This window comes from Zonotrichia leucophrys, unplaced genomic scaffold (genome assembly GCF_028769735.1).
Source record: "Zonotrichia leucophrys gambelii isolate GWCS_2022_RI unplaced genomic scaffold, RI_Zleu_2.0 Scaffold_159_108453, whole genome shotgun sequence".
NCBI classification, from domain to species: Eukaryota; Metazoa; Chordata; class Aves; order Passeriformes; family Passerellidae; genus Zonotrichia; species Zonotrichia leucophrys.
This window is the reverse complement of record NW_026992364.1, coordinates 69,703-83,867: the sequence shown is the minus strand read 5'-3', so window position 1 is coordinate 83,867 and position 14,165 is coordinate 69,703.

Genomic DNA, 14,165 nt, shown 5'->3' with positions numbered 1-14,165 from the left:
CAGGGGTGAAGAGATAGACGAGAATCTTGACTCCATGATCAGAAGGCTGGATTTATTAATTTATTATATATGTTACATTATGACTATGCTAAAAGGAATAGAGAGAAAAGTCTCAGAAGCTGCTATGCTAAGAATAAAAAAAGAATGAAGAAGCAAAGGAGCTCTCTCTGATTCTGTTCCAGAGAGAGCTTGGCCTTTGATTGGTGTTTAATTGTAAACATGCAACATGGGCCCATCACAGGTGCACCTGTTGTATTCCACAGCAGCAGATAACCATTGTTTACGTTCTTTCTCTGGGGCCTCAGCTTCCCAGAAGAGGGAAAAATCCTAAAGAAAGGATTTTTTACAAAAGATGTCTGTGACATTGGGGCAGTCGGTTCCAGGTGTACTGCACACCACTCCAGGTGAACGCAAACTGAGGCCTGCCTTGTGCTGCCAGAGGAATGGAGAAAAATGCGTCAGCAATGTCTGTAGTGGCGTACTACCTTGCTGCCTTGGACTCAAGCTCATACTGGAACTCTAATATGTCTGGCACAGCAGCACTCAGTGGTGGAGTCACTTCATTCAAGCCACAATAGTCACAGTCAATCTCTATTCTCTGTCAGACTTGCGCACAGGCCAGATGGGACTGTTGAAGGGTGAGTGGGTCTTGCTGACCACACCTTGGCTCTCTGGCTCACAGATCATTATGTGGATGGGGATCATGGCATCTCAATTCGTCCAATACTGCCAGCGGTGCACCGTCGAGGTGACAAGTGGTACTTGTTGCTCTTCCACCTTCAGGAGACCTACTGCAGATGGGCTTTTTGATAGTGCAGGCAAAGTGTTCAACTGCTTGATGTTTTCTGCCTCTACAGCAGCTATGCCTAAAGCCCATTTGAGTCCGTTTGGGTCTTTGTAATAGCCACTCTGGAGGAAATCTATGCCCAGAATACACAGGGCCTCTGGGCCAGTCCAAGAGGATGTTTCTTCTACTCTTTTCCAGTCAGGCTCACCTCGGCTATCAACAGGGTCAATTACTGTGATTCCCCTGTCACCCCGGCAATGGAAACAGGTTCTGCCCCTACATGTCCTGATCGCATCAGGGTACACTGCACACCAGTATCTATTGTATTAGTGGGGTTCCCCAATGAAGGAGGGAATGATGAATCTGACCTCATGTTCTCAGAAGGCTAATTTATTATTTTAAGATACTATATAATATTAAAGAATACTAAACTAAACTATACTAAAGAATACAGGAAGGATACTTACACAATGCTAAAAAGCTAATTATGAAAACTCGTTACTCTCTTCAGAGTCCTGACACAGCTTGGCCCTAATTGACCAATGAGTGAAAACACACCAGAAAGCAATGAAACAATCACCTGTTGGTACAAAATCTCCAAACACATTCCAAAGGAACAAAATACAGGAGAAGGAAATGAGATAATTATTGTTTTCCTTTTTCTCTGAGGCTTCTCCTCTTCCCAGGAGAAAAATCCTGGGCAAAAGAATTTTTCAGATAATGTGAATGCCACAAGTATCAAATAAGGCATCATATTTTTGTGGCTCTGGTGTGCCAGGCCATCGGGTCCACACAATCCAGAAGATCCATTTTTGCTGTGCCTCTTCCTCGCTAGAGTCAGTGACCCCCTAGCCCTGGTTATCATTTCTTTCCTGGGCATACATACTAGAGGTTCCTTCAAGGGGATCTGACAGATTATACTGGGCTGTTCGGTCACAGGAGGCTGAGGCTACCTTCACTTTAGTGGAACTCTCTTGGTTGGTGTTTCCCTCCTTGAGTTGATGCACCCATGCTGCCAGGACAGAAGTGGGGGGGTTTCCTATCCCACATTCCCATGTCCTCCCCATGGTCATGAAGGAAGAACCACAGCTCATGAGGTATACACTCTCTCTGTAGCTGAGGGATGCTGGGCTGTGACAGGGGCCTGTGATTTGCACTGGTGCCATATGGGAACTGTTCCTCCTCACCTTCTCCCTCATCTCCCTCATCTTCTCTCTGCGGTCCTTAATGATGGCAGAGACATGATCCTGCCTGGGGTCACTGATCACACTCTCACAGTTTCTAAGCTTGTTGGTGTCAGAACCCACTGTCTTTTGGTTATTATGGGCATTATTGTTGCAATGAAAGTGGTGTATTGAGCTGGCCCCAGATTTGCCAGACTCCACAGCATTTGCCCTGTGCACCTGACCTTGTTGGGGTCGTTATCATGCTATCCATCCCTCCCAAAGACTACCTCCAATACTGCCCCTTCTCTCAGCTGTTTGATTCCTTCCTCAAGGGTCTTCCAGCACATTCTATAGGGATGCTCCTGCATTCTCTCTCTGGGGACAGACCTCTCTCTGACATTCATTAAAAGCCACTCCCAGAGAGAAAGGGACCCAGGTTCCCTTACAAAAATCTGATTCATACCTGAGTCCTGGGTCAAGGGTCCCAAATTCCTTGCCTCACCACCATCCAGCTGGACGCCTGTACCCATAAGGTCCCAGACTTGGAGTAACCACGTTGTACAAGCCTCACGTCCCCGTCGTACAATGTCTTTGTGCAGATTACAGAGACTTCCATACATCAGGGACTCGGTGATGATAACCATTGGCTCCCCTGTGGGTTGTGAGGGCCCTCCTTTCTTATCCTTATCTGGGTGCTCTGATTTCATCTTAGACCTCCTTGTTTCCACATGACTGACTGCTGCTGGCTGTGACTGCCTTTGCAGTTCAGCTGGAACCTGGACAGTTGTAACATCTGTGGGTTCCACTGCTGCACCATCAGACTCTCCCTCTTTGAGGCAGGGGGAGGGTTTCTCACCAGCTGGGGAAATGTACTCCTTCAGCATCTGGCCCATCTCCTTCACCAGAACCCCCACCCAATCTGGGTGGTTCATTTCTGAGGTGGGCTGTGGGGCAGGGTCAGGCTCTGGGGCACCAGCATTCCTTGTCTCTGGGGTAGGTCTCAGGGTGGTTATCCAGATCAATCTTCCCTTATCTCTGAATGTTAAATAGAACAGGCCTATCAGCAGCACCAACCACTGTATGATATCATTAGCATTTAGAGTGGATCTGAACCCTTTGAAAACTGGTGGGGCAGGCCCAAAGAGCTGGGTGAAGGGTTGGTGTAATTTCCTCACAGTAAGTACCATTATTAAAACCACACAGTTAGTGTGTGATAGCTCTGAATCCATGTGCCTGCCTTCCAGAGGAAGCTAAAAATCCATTAATTCCTCACCTTATTAAGCCATAAAGTAAACTGGATAACAGCCGCATTAGCCTTAGCTATAGGACCCATGTTTAGATACGGGCCTTCAAATGGTTAGAAATATAGCCACAACCTCGTCCCACTCAAACCATGGTAAGTTAGACCACATGGTGACACTTAATGAGGTTTCAATATCAGCACACAAAAATTAGGTTACTCAAGAACTATTATTCCTTTTTCACCCTTTTTCTATCAATGCCCCAGGCCTAACACTGAGTGCAAAAATCTGTCTTGGTTTGGAAAGACAGCTCTCTGCTTAATGAAGGCAGGAGCCTTCTTTGAAATGGAAAACCCCTGCCTCCAAATTATTATAATTTTTAAATTAAAAGGCTCTCAGGCAAAGCTATGGGAATAGGAATAGCGGTTCTTTACTAGGAAAATTTAAAAAAAAATACAAATACAGTAGTACAAAAAAACCCCAGAAAACAAATCACTGAGAGAGTCAGAATACGACCTGACACCCTGTGGGTCAGAGTGTTGGCAGCAGTCCCAGTCAATGGTGGCTGCAGCCCTCCTGCAGTGACAGGTGTGATTCTGTTGGAGCAGTGATCCTGTAGAAGGGTGGAGTTTTCCTCTGAAAGTCCGGTGGTGGTGTAGATAGGCCTGGCCTTCCTCTGGGAATCCAGTAGAGAAGAAAGCCGCTCCTCTGCAAATTCAGTGGGAAAAGGCTGCTCTGGTGTCCTAAAACCTCAAATTATATCCAGGTAGGAATGCTTGGCTCCTCCCCCTGGGTGGAGCATTTCACAATGGGATGCTGTCATTTTATCAGCCATGCAGTGACACTTAATGGCCCATTAAAAGAAGATATTTCCCAGAGGGAGGATTGATTGTGGAGGAGATAAAGAAAACTGCCTAATTAACAGGAGATAACTTCCCCACCTCTAACAGATAGAATACACACCCTCAGCTAAATCTGTCATTCCATATCTGGAGTCACTCTGGATTGACAGGAGGCCTGCCCTTAGGAAATCAGAGGGCTGACCAACTGGTGGCACCACTTTGGGCCTCTGTTTCTCCTATTATTGATAAGTTGGGCCAGGCCTGAAGGGCTCACGAGTTTTTTCACCAAAATGCAAAAGTTTTACCCAAACAATTTTGAATATCACGGCAGGATGCTCAAGGAATTGTCACAACCTGTCTGCAATGCCAGGGTATGATTGGTGGATTGGGTCCTGGCCCTCACAGCCTAGGGCCCCTGCAGTTATAGCAATCTGATGTGACCATCTGCACCTCTTTTGGTCGCTTTAAATGCATTCATGTATTTATAGACATGTTTTCTGCCCTGGTTTGAGCCACTCCTATGACAACTGAAGGATCTCGTTTTGTCATTCGACACTTGCAAGGCTGCTTTGCCATCATGGGCTTGCCTCAGGGCAAACAATGGGTCAGGATACACAGCCTGACAGACCCAAGATTTCTTGGCTCCTTGGGGAGGGAAGCAGAGCACAGGTATTCCAGGTAACTCCACAGGACAAGCTACTGTTGTAAGAACACACCAGGTACTGAAAAGACTGCTTGATAAACAAAAACTTGGGGAGGATGGGCTGAGCCCACAGGACAGGGTGCTGAAAGCAGTTTATGAATCCTCTATGGCTAGTCACTGGTAGTGACCCACCAGCATTAACACATTACTCAGGTTTGCAGCAGGAAGGGATTATGCTTGTGTCATTACAAACAAAGGACCCTGATGGATACCAGTGAAATGGGTTCATCCCTGGCTTGAGAAGGACACTCTGATATCTGATATCACCAATGAAACAACCAGCATTACCTGAAAACAACTGTTAACGCTTTTGCTATTCTTGGATGAGATTGGAATTGTGGGGCGTGGATCAGATGGGTTATATGAGTTTAGAGGAAGGAGCTTCCCAAGGTGTATAGAGTGCAGACATCGGCACTGGGTGGTTTTATCCCAAGAGACAGGAACAATGGTTAAATCACCTGAAATCTGTCAGGAAGTGCTGAATTTGGTTGAGTCTCAGAAGCAGTTGGGGCAGGCTATTCAGTGGTATCATAATGAACTCTGGAAGCTCGAGCAAAAAGAGAGAGAATAAGATCAAGGCTATTGAATGTGAAAAAGGAATACTTATCCCTGGGACTTGGGGACTTAGATCTGAGCAGTGGGAACAAACAAAGCAAAGGTGGGAAGACAAGAACCAAAGGAGACAGAATAGAAGAAGAGTGCAAAGAACAAGAGGCACAGTCAGTTTGAATTTTATCCATCTAATAGAGGAAGTGGTTTTTGCCAATGATAAAGATGAAGAATAGTCTTAAATTAGATTTGCAGGGTTTTGGGAGTCTCCCTCTGTTACTTGTGATATGTGGCAACATCCGTAGTGCAGAAGAAATTACCCCCCGCGATGGCATGGACAGAATATGTGGCTTACTGGGGCCAATGCTTCTGGGGTGGACTCCTTTTGTTTGTCCTTAGTCATGCCATGAGATCCCTTCTGTACATGTTTAATTGGTATTCTAAAAAGTAATTTTACTGGTTTTACAAGATGGGTAGGAGCCAGAGGAAAGAGATACGTGGGAGGAAATAGATCAAGTGTGGAGAATCACTGGTGTAACACAATCAGAGGTTCTACAGAATTGGACATATGCAAAAGGTTGGGAATTAGGCCTAACAGTGAGGTCTTCCAAGCAGGTATGATAACACAATCACTGAATGAAAGCAGACTACTGCCCCAAGAACTAGACTTGCTAGGATTGGTACTTGGGAATTACTGCTTGTTTTTAAACTACTTTTTAAACCTGAAATCAACTGATATGAACAATGTCCTAGTCCCATGTCCCAAAAATAAAAGTGTCATCCTTAATCCCAGTTCTCCATGGTATAAGAATGTGATCAAATATTGCCACAATTGGACTTATCCTGGAAGTGCTGGTGCAAATGTGACTGTACAAAAGCTTCCACCAGGTGTCTTTTTAATCTGTGGGGATAGGACATGGCCTGCAATTACAAGCAATCAGTTTGGCCTGCAATTCCGAGCAATCAGTTTGGTGGTCCTCCTTATTTAGGAAAGCCAACCATGTTTGCCTCTAGCATGTGAAAAATGCTGAATCAAACTGTTTGGAAAGCAGGACATGGCAAGAAGTCTAAAAGAGCAATCACAAGTTTAGGACCTGATTGTGACAATCATGTAGAGTTTTGGGGTGCTCCAGCACAAATAGCAGCATCATTCCTTACTCCAGGTGTTGCCGCTGCTCCAGCTTTGGCTATCCGTTATATCTTGGGATGCTGGACAGTCAAACAACTGAACACAACTTCAGCTATTTTAAATCAAATGCTCAGTCATGCAGATAGTATTAGACATGGCACACTGTAAAACAGAGCTGCTATAGATATTTTTGCTGTTAGCACATGGGCACAGGTGTGAGGATTTTGAAGGAATGTGTTGTATGAATCTCTCTGGCCAGTCTGCATCCATTCACAGGAAACTCAACTACAAGACAACGTGAAGAAATTGACCCTGAATGATTGGGGCTTGGATGAATGGTTTGAGGGATGGGGAATACCTGGATGGTTGAAAGACAACATAAAGGGAGCTTTGTTATTATTAGTAGTCATTATTATATTGCTTTGTATTATTCCATGCCTAAGGAAATTGGTGACCCACTTGGTAGAAAATACAGTGAAAAGGATTTGGCTGGTGCAAGAAGAAGAAGGGTGAATTGTAGCAATGTATCTGAACAACTTAGGCCACACTGTGCACCAGCCATACCACTTGTAGTTATTCTTATCAACCCTCTGGAATTCATCAAGGTTACTAAGACATAAACTGTGCTAAATGAAGAAAGAAAAGGCTGAGAAACAGAATACCAGGACCACAAGAACTAGATAACAGAGGGCTGAGAACCACCTGGACTGTAACCAATCACATACCCTGCGAAGTGAGTGCAGAACACAAGGACAACACAGAGGCACCAATGAAGAAGAGCGTGATCAGCATGTGCAGTAGGGTTAGAATGTATAAATAAGTGCATAATGTAAACAATAAATGGCTTCTGCTTAATCATATTGGTTAGTCGTGCAGGAGTCCTGTTGTCCCACAAGGTGTGCCTGGGCAGAAGGGATAGTTCTTTTCCACAGGAAGGAAAAGCACAGAGCTCCAGGGTTTCAGGGGCACATCAGAAGAGACTCTCAACATACCAGATCAGTTGAGCTGGTCAGGCCAAGCCAACCAGAATGATACCTGTTCCCTTGGATCCATGGGGCCCCGCAGTGTCACAATGCTGGTGTCATGCTGCCCCCTTATTTCCAAGGGGCTCCACAGTGTCACAATGGTCCCTTGCTTCCCATGAGGCCTTGCTGTGGCACAGTGGCCTCCTTGATTCCATGGAGCTGCACAATGACAAAATGGCCCCTTTGCTTATGAGGTTGCAGAGTGTCATCCCGGCCCTTTGGTTCTTTCAGGCTCCTCAGGATCCCAAAGGCTCCTTGGCTGCATGAGGCCCAGCTGTGCAACACTGGCCCCTTGCTTCCATTGGGCCCCGTCCCATCACAGCTGTCCCCCCTTGCTTCCATGAGGCCCTGCAATCTGCAAATAACCCCTTGGTTCCAATGGGTTCTGAAGGGCCATAATGGTCTCCATGGTTCCATGAGGCCCTGCAATCTCCCAATGGACCCTTGGTTCCAAGGGCCCCACAGGGTCACAAGGCTGCCATAGTTTCATGAGGCCCTGCAGTGTCATGGTGGCCCCTTGGCTACATGAGGCAAAGCAGAATCAGAATGGCCCCTTGGTTCCATGGAGCACCACAGTGTCACCATGGTCCCATTGGTTCCACAGGGCCCTTCAGTGTAACAATGGACCTTTGGTTCCATGAGGTTCCTCAGTGTCTCAGTGGGCCCTTGGGTCCATGTGACCCCGCTGTGTCACAGTGCCAGGTGGTTCCATGAGGCCCCACAGTGTCAAAATGGTCTCCTTGGTTCAGTGAAACCCTACAGAGCCACTAGACACCCTTGGTTCCAGGAGGCCTTGCTGTGTCACAATGGACTTTTGGTTCCAGGAGCTTTCACACTGTTAACAATGGTCTGAGCACTGCAGTGTCACCATGGATCCTTTGTTCCATGAGGTTCCATAGCATAACATGATCCCCTTGATTCCAGAAGGTTCTGCAGTGTCCCAATGGACCATTGGTTCCATGCAGCCCCACACTGTCACAATGACCCCATGGCTCCATGAGCTTCCACACTGTCAGCAATGGTCTCCTTGGTCCCATGAGTCCTTGCTCTGATACAATGGACTTTTGGTTCCATGGGGTTCCACTGCATCACAATGGACGCTTTGTTCCATGGGGTGCCACGGTGTCACAGCTGACTCCTTGGGTCTGTCAGCCCCTGCTGCCACCAAATGTCCAAAATATCAGAATAAGACTCCTTAATACTATTTTGGTGTTTAAGAGAGCAGCATTTATTCAGGCCTGACGTGCAGTGGGTGATAATTCCTTATGTGGACATGTGATTCAACCAGTGTATCACTTATATAGAGTCACTAAGTGTATATTAAAATTTAACCATTTTCTTAAAATCCGCCTCAAGTTCCCAGATTCAGCCATTGCTTTTTCTATCACTGCATTCTCAAACCAGATGTCTTCATCTCTTCTTCCAACCATTCCTGCTGGGAAAGCAGCCCCTGAATGCCTTGTTTCTCTGCTAAAAGTTCACAGGCAAAGTAAAATTTCAATTAACCCTTTTCGTATCAAGTCCAAGGCTTTGTGTGGGCAGGCAGGGGCAGGCAGGAGGCAGAGCTGTCAGCAAAGGAAGGGCCCAGCCAGGTGGGGCAGCCGGGGGATGCCGACAGCCTGCAGGGACAGAGGCGCAGGGCAGGGACACCGCTGGACAGCCTGGGCTGCTCAGGGCACAGGGATGGGCAGCAGCTGCAAGACAGCCCTGCCAGAGCCAACTTGGGCAGCACTTTGGCCATGGCTGCTGGGCCTGGGCCTGAGGCAGGAGCAGGAGACAAGTGACCCTTGCAGGCCTGGGGCCTCATTGCCTCCTTGTCCCTGCTCAGCAGCCTGGCAAGGGCCGCCCCATGCTCCTGCCCTTGCCATTGCACATCCCCACATGCCAGTGCCCATCCCAGGAAGAGCCCTGAGCAAGGAGGGAGGGACAGGATCTGCCTGGCCAGGGGCTGGGGCTCAGAGCTTGTCCCTTTGCATTCCTGAAAGACATCCAGGTGTGCTCAGCACCAGAGACACCTTTGCCTTGTTTGTCCCCAGCTGTCATCACTGCCTCCAGTATTCTGCTCTGACTGAAACTTGAGGACACTTTCTCAGTTGTGTCCCTGACAGGGATCTCTTCAAAGTCCAAGAGACTTCAATGTTTCAATGTAACTGAGTTATTGAGGGATTTGTGACATCACTGAGGGAGTTGGAACATTACAAAGCAGGCTGTGACATCACAGAGTAGGATGTGAGGCCATAGAGCAGTCTTTGCCATCATAGAGTGTGGCTCTGTGGCATCAGAGAGTGGGTTGTGACATCACCAGGTGGCTGTGTAACATCATAGAGCAGGCTGTGACATCACAGAACAGACTGTGACACCACAGGGTCACTTTGTAACATCACAATCTTTTATGACATCACAGTGCTGCTGTATGACATTACAGGTTAACTGACTTAGCTGTGTGACATAGCAGGTGATGTATGACATCATAGGGGCAGTGTGACATCACAAGGGGGCTATGTGACATCAAAGGAGCTGTGTGAAGTCACTGAGGAGGTCAATCCTCCCCAGCCCCCCCTCACAGTTTACTCCAGAGAAATCCAACCCTGTTCATGCACAGTGGGGTCCCCTGTCCCCCTGGTTCCCCCCTGCCAGTGTCACAATGATCCCTACATTCCATGGAGCCACACACCTCTATTCCATGTGTGGAATGCCAACTCTGTGGCTCCATGAAGTGTAGGGATCGTTGTAACACTGAGAGGCCCCACCAAACCATGGGTCCATTGTGACCCCACCAGGCCTCATGGAGCTGTGGAGACCATTGTAACAATTTGGGGTGTCATGGAACCAAGGGACCATTGTGACACTGCGAGATCCCATAGAGCCAAAGGTCACTTGTGACATTGCAGCGCCTCATGTCATCAGTGGTCCATTGTGACACTGGACCCAAAGGAGACCATTGTGACAGTGCAAATCCCTAGTGTTCAAAGGTCCATTGTGACATTGCAGGGCTCATGGAACAGAGGAGTCAAGTGACATTGTGGGATCTGGGGAACCACAGAGACCATTGTGACACTGCAAGGCCTCATGGCATCATTGGGATAATTGTGACACTGCTGAACCCCATGGAATGGGGTGCCCCTTGGTGCCAACAGCCTCAAGAACTCAGTTGTCTCTTCTGCTAATGAAACACTGGGGCTCTGTGCTTTCCTTCCTATAGAAAAAGAACTCTCCTTCTCCAAGCATCCATGGCCAAAACTGGGATTTCACCTCCAAATTTCCTTATGCCCAGGTATTGTTTCAATAGGAATATTGCCAGGACAAGTCAGGCTGGTAATGGTTTAACAAGGGTCAGCTCTCATCTGTCCCCAAAACACTGGGGAAGGCTCCGTGCTCTCCTTCCTATGGGAAAAAAAAAAGTCCTGCTTCTCCAGATGCCCATGGCTGAGACTGAGTTTCCACCTCCAAAATTCCCTAAATCCAAAGACTGCTCCCAGACAAAATCTGCCATTCCTGAAAAGTCTGACTGGCCTTGGACTAGTGAGGCTCTCACCTGCCTTCTAAACACTGGGGCTCTGTGCTTTCCTTCCCATGGAAAAGAACTGTCCTTCTCAGCCAAGTGCCCATGGCCAGAATTGGGATTTCACCTCCAACATTCCCTGTTATGAGAGACTGGAGGAGATTGTTGTCTGGAAACATTTTGTGTAGGGGGGAGGAAGGGGACAGGTCCAGCCTTGCCCTGCCCTGGAACCCCAGCCTTGCCCTGCCCTGGAACCCCAATGCCCCCAGAGCCTCTATGCCAGCCCAGCAGTGGCTGCCAGTCCCTGGCACAGCACAGGCAATGCTCCACAGCCACCTCTGCAGCCCCAGCCCAGCTCCTGAGGGACCAAATGAACCCAAGTCCCACCTGGGGGAAGGGCCCAGGAAGACCAAGGGGTATTTAAGGATGACCACAAGGCAAGCACACATCTTGACCCTACCTCCTCTTGGAATTTCCATCTGAACACTGCTGGAATCCAGGAGTTGGTAGCTGTGTGTGTGCTCCTCTGTATTTTCTTTTATTTCTTTCTCTATTTATGCGTTTTATTTTCCTTCTTCTAATTCTCTCTTCTTGCCAATTTTGAGTATCTTAAAATTGAACAGGCTCAGAGTTTGTGAAGGTGAAGGGGCCAAGTAATGCTTACAGAATTATTTTGTGTTGATTGAATGTCATATTAAACCTTTTGCCAAAGTTTCTCTGATTTTCTAAAGTGGCCAGTAAAAGCTATTCTGTTGTTTTGAGTTCCTGAGAATCTTTTCTTGGTATTTTTCAAGTGAGTCCAACTCAGACAACACAAACAATTGTAATTAATTTTAAATTTCTCCTTGAGACAGTTTTGGGGGATGGGAGTCAGGGCTTCTGTGTCCTGCTTGGCACAACCCAGGCAGGGCTTTCCCAGCCACATTCCACACTCCATTGCCCAGCTGGAGCCGCTGCTGCCTCTGAGTTGTGCTGCCCCAGCCCCAGGGACGCTCTCCTTGTCTGCCCATTCCCCCACGGTCTCTGGGCAGGGAGGGCCTCAGTGGGGGCTACTGACATCCTCAGCAACTTGGAGGCTGCTGCTGAATTTTCCTGCTCCACAGGCTTGTTCAGCCTTCAGCTCTTCAGTGCAGGAATTCAGTGTCCCAGTGCTCATTACCATTCAGAACACCTTAATAAGCCAAGCCTCTGGGAATCATTTGATTTTAATTTTCAAATCTTTTGTGGTTAATTAGACAAATTGCAGTACTGTATTCAAGTCGAATAGATTCTATTTAAAAAGACAGTGAGAAAAGATTTCTTAGGTCAAATTCAGGGTTTTTTTCCCTGTCAATTTATTGATATGTGCAATCTCCAGCAGACACTGAATCCCAGAACTTCCTCATGCAGTTTGAATAGGTATGAAAATCATGACCCTTTATGGCTGACAATCAATCATACTCTGTCCCTACCCCCACCCCACCATTTCCCCCATCCATGCCCTGGCACTCAGAGCAGCCTTGTGCAAATCTGAGCTCCCTCCAGCCCAGGCTGCACCTGCAGCTTTCAGCTCCGTGGCTCAAACTCCCACCTGCTTTCCTTGGAGAAGGAGCTGCCTGAGACACAGAGGGATGTTCATTTATTGTCAGGCACAAAACCCATGGGAACTGAGGGGTGTGCTGGAATTCAGTGCCCTCCCCATCCCTCAGCAGCCCTGCATTTCCCTCCTGCAGCCTTGGTCTCCAGCACAGCCATGGAGGCTCTATGGGCTCTGGACTGTTCCTGTAGCCCCCAAGGGCAGCTGAGCTCTGCCTTTGGCACAGTCAGGCCTGGCCAGCGCAGGCCATGCTCAGCAATTGCTTGTGTGTGCCTGGCCTTGCTGTCAGCCCCGGCAGCGGCTGCGTGGCCCCTTTGTGGCCCTGTGCTGGCCCAGCCATGGTGGCCCAGCCCCTGTGCAGGCCCAGCCCAGGCCAGGAGCATTGCGGCTGGGAACGGCCCCTGTGCTGTGGTGCCCACAGCAGCCTTGGGGCTCTGTGCCCCACGGCCTCCCTGCTGGGCAGCCTCTGCCAGCTCCTGCAGAGCCCGTGGCACCTGTGGGGCTGCACAGACAACCCAGCCCCGGGCTCTGCCGGCCTCTGGGCCAGCAGAGAGGCAGCCAGGGCTGGCCATGGCCGGGAACAGGCCCTGAGCCCCGCAGGAGGATGGAGCTGGGCCACAGCCAAACTCAGCCCAGGCCAAAGCTGGGCTCAGCAGCCAGTGCTACCAAGGGCTGGGCAGAGAGGCTGGTGTTGACAAAATTCATGGGCCCCCTCCCTGCTCTGTCCATGCCACCAAGGGCACAGAGCAGCCTCCTCTCTGGGCCACTTGCCTGTTTGCAATGCCTTGCACAGGTGCTGGCCCTGCCCCACAAGGCCTGGCCTGAGTCCTGCCCCTGCACGCTCAGCCAGGCTGAGATGGACACTGATGGTTTCTGGGACAGGCTCTCTGAGCCCAGCCCAGCTCACTGCAAACTCTGCCAGCTGCCCTGAGCTCTGGGCAGCACCAAGGGCCTCTCCCCAGCCCAGCCCAGCCGGCTCTGGCTCCACAGCTCTGCTCAGGCCAGGCTGCTCTGGGCACTGCCCCACGGCCTCAGCCCCTGGCAAGGGCACAGCAGCTGCCACAGCTGCACAGGACTCAGCCCCAGCCATGGGGGAAGGTGCTTGGCCAAGGCCAAAGGAGGCTCCCTGGCTGCCCTGCTCCCCTTGGGCTGAGGTGCTGAGAGCTCTGCAGCCCCTGCTGCCATCCCATCTGCCCAGGGCAGCACAAGAGCCCCAGCCTTGGGGCCCTCAAGAGCTGCTTTTCTGCAGGACCAGGGCCCATGCCAAAGGTGGGGCAGCCACAAAGCTGGGCCCATTTCTGTTCATTGCTGCTCTGATGGGGATGGATCCTCAGCCACTTGGAGGTTGTTGATGAATTTTATTACTCCAAAGACCTCTTCTTTCTTGAGCTCTTCCGTTCAGGAATTCAGTAACAAACGCTCATAAGCATTTGTTCAACGCATCCGAACAAAATAAGCCTCTAGGAATAATTTGTTTTCATTTGTCTTATGGTTATTTAGGCACATTTCACAAGTATATGGAAAGTCCATATGTGGTATTGAAAACAACGCAGAAAAAATTATTTTTTCCTGTTTTCTTTTCCTGTTTAGAGATAGATTATCCGCAATTCTCAACTGATATTGACCACCAGCACCTTCAAATGCA